We start from the raw sequence: 7530 nt of genomic DNA, 5'->3' as shown, positions 1-7530 counted from the left end.
AAACTTAAGTTGTTAACTCTCCAGAAGAGAAGCTTAATGATATTACTGCCCTATAACATAGGCAATTGTGGTTAACATCACTATCTCTCTGAATGTCAAGCACCTTAGACATAACATGGAACATGTATTTTCCAACAATTGCTAATATGCTAAACTTTTTAACCCTATAGAATGTGAAAAAATAAAAAAAAACAATTACAACTTTTTACACAGAAATTTAGAAATCTGACCATACACATCATTGTATCAGAACAATCCTATGACATTTTTTCTTTTCTCTTGTTTTAATTTATTACCTTTTTAAAAAAATAAAACATTTACCTAAGAGAGTGTATAGCAGTATTTGATATGACATTAGAATCAGTACACATTTAGAAGACGAGAGTGAGAGGCATTCCAAGCATGTCCCTAATATTATACATTGCTATTCTCAGTACAGTTGCTTAGTTCACAGGTATTAGTATATATAATTAGTCAGGGTGAGAATCCTACCAAATAACTGCTGGTTTCAACAATCTGCTGAAGAGTCCCAGGATCATTTCCTTAACCATCTTGTGCATAAGTGTATGGCTTTGCCCCTGTCATGTTTCCTACCTTTTCTCCTTGCCATCTTCATTGTCTAATCCTTAAGTTCTCACTTTCCTTTTAATTGTGTTATACCTTTCCATTTTTATTTCTTCTTTTGAGTTCTTACATTAGGGAGACTACACGATATTTACACATGTGGATCTGGTTTATTTCGTGTATGAGTATATCTTCAAATGGCATCCACTTAAATATAAATGCTTCAAGTTTATCATTCTTTATAGCTGAGTAATACTCCATTGTATAAAAATACCATATATTTTGCATACATTCTCCAGGTGATGGGCATTTTGGTTGTTTCCAAGATTTGGATATCAGAAATTGTGCTTCTATAAACATAGGTGCACATATATCACTATGATATGATGTTTTCACTTCTTCTGGGAAAATTCCCAGTAGGGGGATAGTGGGTTTGAATCACTATGATATGATAATTTCAGTTCTTTTGGGGAAATTCCCAGTAGGGAGATAGCTGGCTTGACTGGGATTTCCAGTCCTAGTTTGTTGAAGAGTCTCCAAAGTGATTTTCATAATGGTTGCACTAGTGTACATACCCACCAACAGTGGAGAAGGATTCCTTTTTCCCCACAGCCTTTCCAACATTTGTTGTTGGTTGATTTCTTTATGATAGCCAGTCTTTAGGGGGCGAGATGATATTTCAATGTTTTTTTAAATTTGTATCTCTTGGATGGCTAGTGATGTGGAGCATTTTTCCTGTATTTATTAGCTTCTAGAATTTCTTTGTCTGAGAAGTATGTGTTCAACTTAGATGCACATTTCTGGATTGGGTCTTTAAACTTTTGGACCCTAATGTTTTTTAGTTCTCTATAAATTTTAGAGAGAATACTTTTATCTGAGTGCTTATTAGTTAAGAATTTTTCAAAATTTGTTGGTTGTCTTTTCACTTTGTTAGTCATTTCTTTTGACATGCAGAAAATTCTCAATAAGATGAGGTCCCAGTAATTAATTGTTTCAAGTATTTCCTGTGCACTTGATTTTTGTTAATGAACTGTTTGCCTACAGCTATATCTTCAAGAGTTCCTCCTACTTTCTATCCCAGGAGATTTACTGTTTCTGCTTTATTGCTTATATCTTTAATCCATTTTGCCTCTAATTTAGTCCATTGCAATAGATCTGCATCCTGATTAAGTTTTCAACATGTAGAGAGGCCATTTTTCCAGCCCCACTTGTTAAAGAAGCTATCTTTATTCCAGTAAGCATGTTTGGTCCATTTGTCAGAAAAAAGTTGGCTGAGTGTGTTTGTTGATCAATTTATTCCATTGATCCTCATGTCTATTTTGTTGCCAATAACATGCTGATTTTATCATAGTAGCACTGTAGTATAATTTCAAGTCAGGATTTGTGATGCGTCCTGCCTTACCTTTGTTGCCCTGGATTGCCTTTGCTATTCTAGGTCTTTTCTGGTTCCAAATAAATTTTACAAATGATTTCTCTAGCTCTGTGTGGCATGTTGGTGGTATTTTGATAGGGATTGCATTAAATATTTATCACAATTTTGAGAGTATGGCAGTCTTCACAATGTTGGTTCTTACTATCCAGGATCAGAGAATATCTTTCCATTTTCTCTTCTACCATTTCTTTTTTTCAGAGTACTAAAATTTTCATTGTATATATCTTTGACTTTTTTAAGCTAATTCCTAAGAATTTCATTTACCATGGTGCTATTTAAAAGGTATTGCTTCTCTAATTTCCTTCTCACTGTGTTTGTTATCTGTGTAGAGGAATGCTATTAACTTTTGGATATTGACTTTGCAAAATGCTATGCTGCTGAATTTGTATATGAATTCTAGTAGTTTCTTGGTGGAGCTTTTTGGTTTTCCAAGTTCAGTATCATGTCATCTGCAAATAATGATAGTTTAATTTCTTCTTTACCTATTCTTATTCCGTTTATTTCTCTCTCTTGTCTAATGGCTGTAGCTAATGATTCCAGAACTATGTTGAATAGGAGTGGTGATAGAGTACATCCTTGTCTTTTACAAGATCTAAGAGTAAAAGATTTCTGTTTTTCCCCATTTAGAATTATGTTAGCTGTTGGGTTGTCATAGATGGCTTTTTTCTCAGATTGAAGTAGTGACCTTCTATTCAAATTTTCTGTAGGACTTTGAACATGAATGAGTGTTGGACTTTGGTAAAAACCTTTTCTGCATTGATTGAGATGATCATGTGTTTTTTCAATTTGACTGTATTGATAGAGTGTATTACATTTATAAATTTTCACATATTAAACCATCCTTGCATCCCTGGAATGAATTCTACCTGGTCATGGTGCATGATCTTCTTGATGATTCACTATATTCTCTTTGCTAGGAATTTTTCATCTATATTCATGAGGGAGTTTGGTCTGTTGTTCTCTTTTTTAGTTGCTCCTTACTCTGGTTTTGGTATCACTATAATACTGGCTTCCAGGAATGATTTTGGGAGGATTGCTTTCTTTTCAATTTCATTAAAGAGTTTGAGGAGTATAGAGATTATATCTACTGTAAATTTCTTGTAGCATTCCACTATGAATCAATCAGTACCTGAACTTTCTTTGTCAGTAGATTTTTTTTAAAATTGCATTTTGTATTTCATTGGCTGTTATTGGGTTATTGAAAGTTGTTATATCTTCTTTCTTCAGTTTTGGTAATTTGTTCCTTTCAAGGAACCTCTCCATTTCTTCTGCGTCTTCTATTCTCTGAGAGTAAAGATTCTCAAAGTAGCTATTGATAATCTGATTTTCCACTGGGTCTGTGCTAATTACATACCTTTCATTCCTTATTGCTTGTATTTGAATTTTTTCTTTTCTCTTTTTGATAAGGATTAGCTAGGTGCTCGTCAAATTTATTTAATCTTTCAAAGAAGTAGCGTTTTGATTCATTAGTTCTTTGAACTGCTTTCTTCATCTCAATTTAATTAATTTCTGCTCTAATCTTTATAATTTCCTCTCATCATTGAGCTTTGGATTGGTTTGCTCTTTCTTTTCTAAACGTTTGAGGTGTAGCATTAGGGTGTTTATTTGTTCGCGTTCGGTTTTTGTAATGTGTGTGTTCACAGCTATAAATTTCCCTCTGAGAACTGCTTTCATTGCTTCCCATACTTTCTGATAAGTTGTGCTTGAATTTTCATTGAATTGCAAATATTGTTCTATTTCTTGTTTAATTTCATCTGTAACCCATTTGTTGTTGAGTAGAGTATTATTTCATTTCTATGTATTTATGGTTTTTTTCTGGTTTCTTTTGTAATTGATTTCCAGTTTCTTTTCACTGTGGTCAGATAATACTCTTGGGATAATTTCTGCTTTCTTGCATATACTTAAGCATCATCTGTGGATTAGTACGTGGTCTGTTTTAGAAAATGTCACATGTGCAGCTTAAATAATGTGTATTCAGCTGTGGTTGGGTGGAACACTGTGTATATGTCCACTAAGTCCATTTGTTTTAAGCTCTGGTTTAGTTGTGCTCCTTTTTTGCTAATTTTTTGTCTGCTTGTCCTATCTTTTTGGGAAAAGGGGGTGTTAAGGAGTCCTGTTAAGATTGTGGTATTGGTTATCAGATTTTTTATGTCTATTAAGTTTTGTCTTATATAGTTGTGTGCTCCCATGTTTGGTGAATATATATTTATGACTGTTATCTGTTACTCTTATATTTTTACCTAACTAGTATATAGTGGTCATCTTTATTTCTTTTAATCTTTCTTTGTTTGAGATTGAGACTGTCTGAGGGTAGGATTTCTACCCATGCTTTTTTTCTGAGGTGCTGGGGCGTGTATTTTAGGGAAGTGTCTATACGGTGTTCAGAGTCTCACTATCAGATCAGAGTGATAGTGATCCACCTGTTTACAGCCTCCCTAGTGTTAGGATTACAGGTGAATACCACTGATACCACTGTGCACAGACTCCATCACTTGCTCAGCATGCCTGTGCATGGGGCCAGTACAGCATGTGGAGGCAGGGATTGAATCCTGGCCACAACACTTACCTAAGCAAGCTAAATTAATGATTTTAAGCTTCAGAGCTAAAATAACGATTTTTAAGTCTTCTAAGCTAAATTAATGATTTTTATCCATGTGTAGGAGTGCTTATGGAGGAAGAGAAGCAAAATTCTTTAAGAGGTAGGGCTAATGTCTTCTCAACTCAGAATAAATGCTGGAGATTTTTTTCTTTCTAATATAAAGCCTGCGTTTCTGTTTGTTCTATTCTGAGTGACATTACATTAATGATTAAATGAGACAATGACTGACCAAATGAATGAATGAGAACATGTTTCTGTCTAGCAGAGCATCTCTTTCATCCTCTTTGGAAAATAAACTTATCATTCCCACATATTTAATTTTCCACATTAACATTTATAATAACTCTGCAGAAAATGTATAAATAATCTTACTGAAATAATTAAATAGGATTTCTTTCAATTTGTAGACAATTTGGAAAGGAATTGGCTAATATCTGCTGTTGAGTCTTTCCATTTAGGAGCATGATGTACTTCTCAATTCAATAAAATATTTCCTAAGTCACTTGATAACTTAATTTTTAAAGCATTCCTTCAGAATATTGTATTATGGAGCCACCATATTGCTTTTTTAAAAATTAGCTGTGACTGACTGTCAGAAGAGGCTTGAGTCATGAAGCTACTAACCAGAGGATTCCTTTTGAGATTTTATTCCCTCAAAGTTGCCCCCAAATTTAAAGCTGCAGCTTCACTGGCAGGAGTTCCTCCACATCCTCAGGACCTTGAGTTTGCCAAATTGCTAAATGGTTTTTTGATTGACTCTCTGGAAAACCATGCTCCTGCATGTGGAATTGGTGTGTTCATTAAAGCTGACAGTCGATATGAGGATTCCAACTTAGGAACCTCTAACGTGCTGTGTCTTGTGTCCATCTTGACTCCAAAAGGTGCTTCATCTTTCAAGAAAACATGTGGAATTGAAGCAGTTGGTAAATTAAGTATGACTGCAACAAGGGAGAGCATGGCATACACTGTGGAATGCCTGTGGGATGTCTGAGATTTTAATGGAGTTCCTGCTAAATGTGACCACAGCACCAGATTTCCGTCATTGGGAAGTAGCTGATCTTCAACCTCAGCTAAGAATTGACAAAGCTGTGGCTTCTCAGAGCTCACAAACTCGTTTCATTGAAAATTTGCACTCTGCTGCTTACCAGCATGCCTTGGCTAATTCCTTATATTGTACTGAATATAGGATTGGCAAAGTGACATCAGAGGAGTTACACTACTTTGTGCAGAACCATTTTACCAGAGGAAGAATGGTTTTGAATGGACTTGGTGTGAGTCATTCTGTTCTTGAGTCATTCTGTTCTCAATCAAGTTGCTGAGCAGTTTCTCAACATGTGGGGTGGACTTGGTTTATCTGGTGCAAAGATCAAATACCGCAGATGTGAAATTCAAGAATAGAATGGAGACAGCCTTGTCCACTCTGCTGTTGTAGCAGAAGGTGCTGCCATGGGAAGTGCAGAAGCAAATGTATGCAGTGTGCTCCAGCATGTCCTGGGCTCAGGGCCACATGTTAAGAGGGGCAGCAAGACCACCAGCTTCCTCTACCAGGTGGTTGCTAAAGGACCCCAACAGCCATTTAATGTTTCTGCCTTTAATGCCAGCTACTCCAACTCTGGGCTCTTTGGGATTTACACTGTCTTACAGGCAGCATCAGCCAGAGATGTTATGAAGGCTGTGTGTGACCAAGTAAAAGGGAAACTTTCCCCTGCAAATGTCCAGACTGCCAAGAACAAGCTGAAAGCTGCATACCTGATGTTGGTGGAGTCCTCCAAGGGCTTCCTGGTCAAAGTCGGCTCCCAGGCTCTGGCGCTGGCTCCTACATGCCACAGTCCACAGCCCTTCAGCAGACTGACTCAGTGGCTGATGCCGACGTTGTGAATGCCACAGAGAAGTTTGTTTCTGGCCAGAAGTCTATGGCAGAAATTGAAATCTTGGAGCATACACCATTTGCCAATGACCTGTGATGCTCAAGCTCTCAGTGCAGAGGAGCCAGACGCTGTCCCAGCCAAGCGGTGAGCACATGCGTCATAAGCCTCTGATACAATTTTTTTTTATCATTAGGTGAAATATCTTAAGAGTATAAATGCAGTAATTGCTCCCAGCTGACTGAGAGTCAATAAAACATTCTGTTTAAATGTTAAAAAATAATAATGTATTGTTTATCTTAGTATTGTTATATATTTTATTAGCTTCTGAGTAATTTTTATACATACGATAGATTTTTAAAAATGTATTTGGTCATTGCAGGGTCTCCCTATGCAGCTTGGACTCGTGGTGATCCTCCTGCTTTTAACCTCCCCAGCTCTGGGATTATAGGTGTGCAACACTACACCTGGACTCTGGCCAGCTCAGCCCACCCTGGAGGTGGGACTGGTGTGGCATGTGGTGCCAGGACTTGAACCATGCTCCCTGTATAAGGAAGATTTTTGACTATTTCATAGCTTTCCATCTTAATTAATATCAGCTATCTAAAAATTTAGTTGGCTATCCAGGCAAACAGAAATACTTATAATAAATAAAACTTGTTTATATACTTTTTTAAATATATCACTTTGTATTTCACTGTAAAATTTAGAATTTCTGGAAGAAATTAATGATATTGGTGATGCTTTTCATCTATCTTTGGTTCTCACTGCTATGGTAATACTCCAAAAGTTTTAAAATCAAGTATAAATTTTAGAACATTCAGATATTATATGCATATGCATTGGCAACTAGAAGTTGATTTTATTTAGCAATAGATGTTCAAATTTTATTATATTTTTCTTTTTTAACTTATGAATAGCTTACTACATATATAGCATGTAAGTAAAATGGTAGATTGTTGATATAAAATATATAGTTTTAACCTATTTATGAATTTTTTGGAAAGGCAAACCTGGCATTATCACTGTTTTTGTATCATGTTTTGAAATTCTTTTTGTATTTTGTTTTG

At 35.8% G+C, this 7530-nt stretch overlaps 1 pseudogene; it reads left to right on the top strand.

Annotated features, from left to right (window-relative positions):
- Positions 1-5205: 5205 nt before the first annotated feature.
- Positions 5206-6559, top strand: LOC101567589 (annotated as a pseudogene).
- Positions 6560-7530: the final 971 nt, after the last annotated feature.

The sequence above is a fragment of the Octodon degus genome, unplaced genomic scaffold (assembly GCF_000260255.1).
Source record: "Octodon degus isolate 3935 unplaced genomic scaffold, OctDeg1.0 scaffold00224, whole genome shotgun sequence".
Classification (NCBI taxonomy): domain Eukaryota; kingdom Metazoa; phylum Chordata; class Mammalia; order Rodentia; family Octodontidae; genus Octodon; species Octodon degus.
The sequence above is the reverse complement of the archived record's forward strand: the minus strand, read 5'-3'. Positions and strand labels throughout refer to the sequence as shown.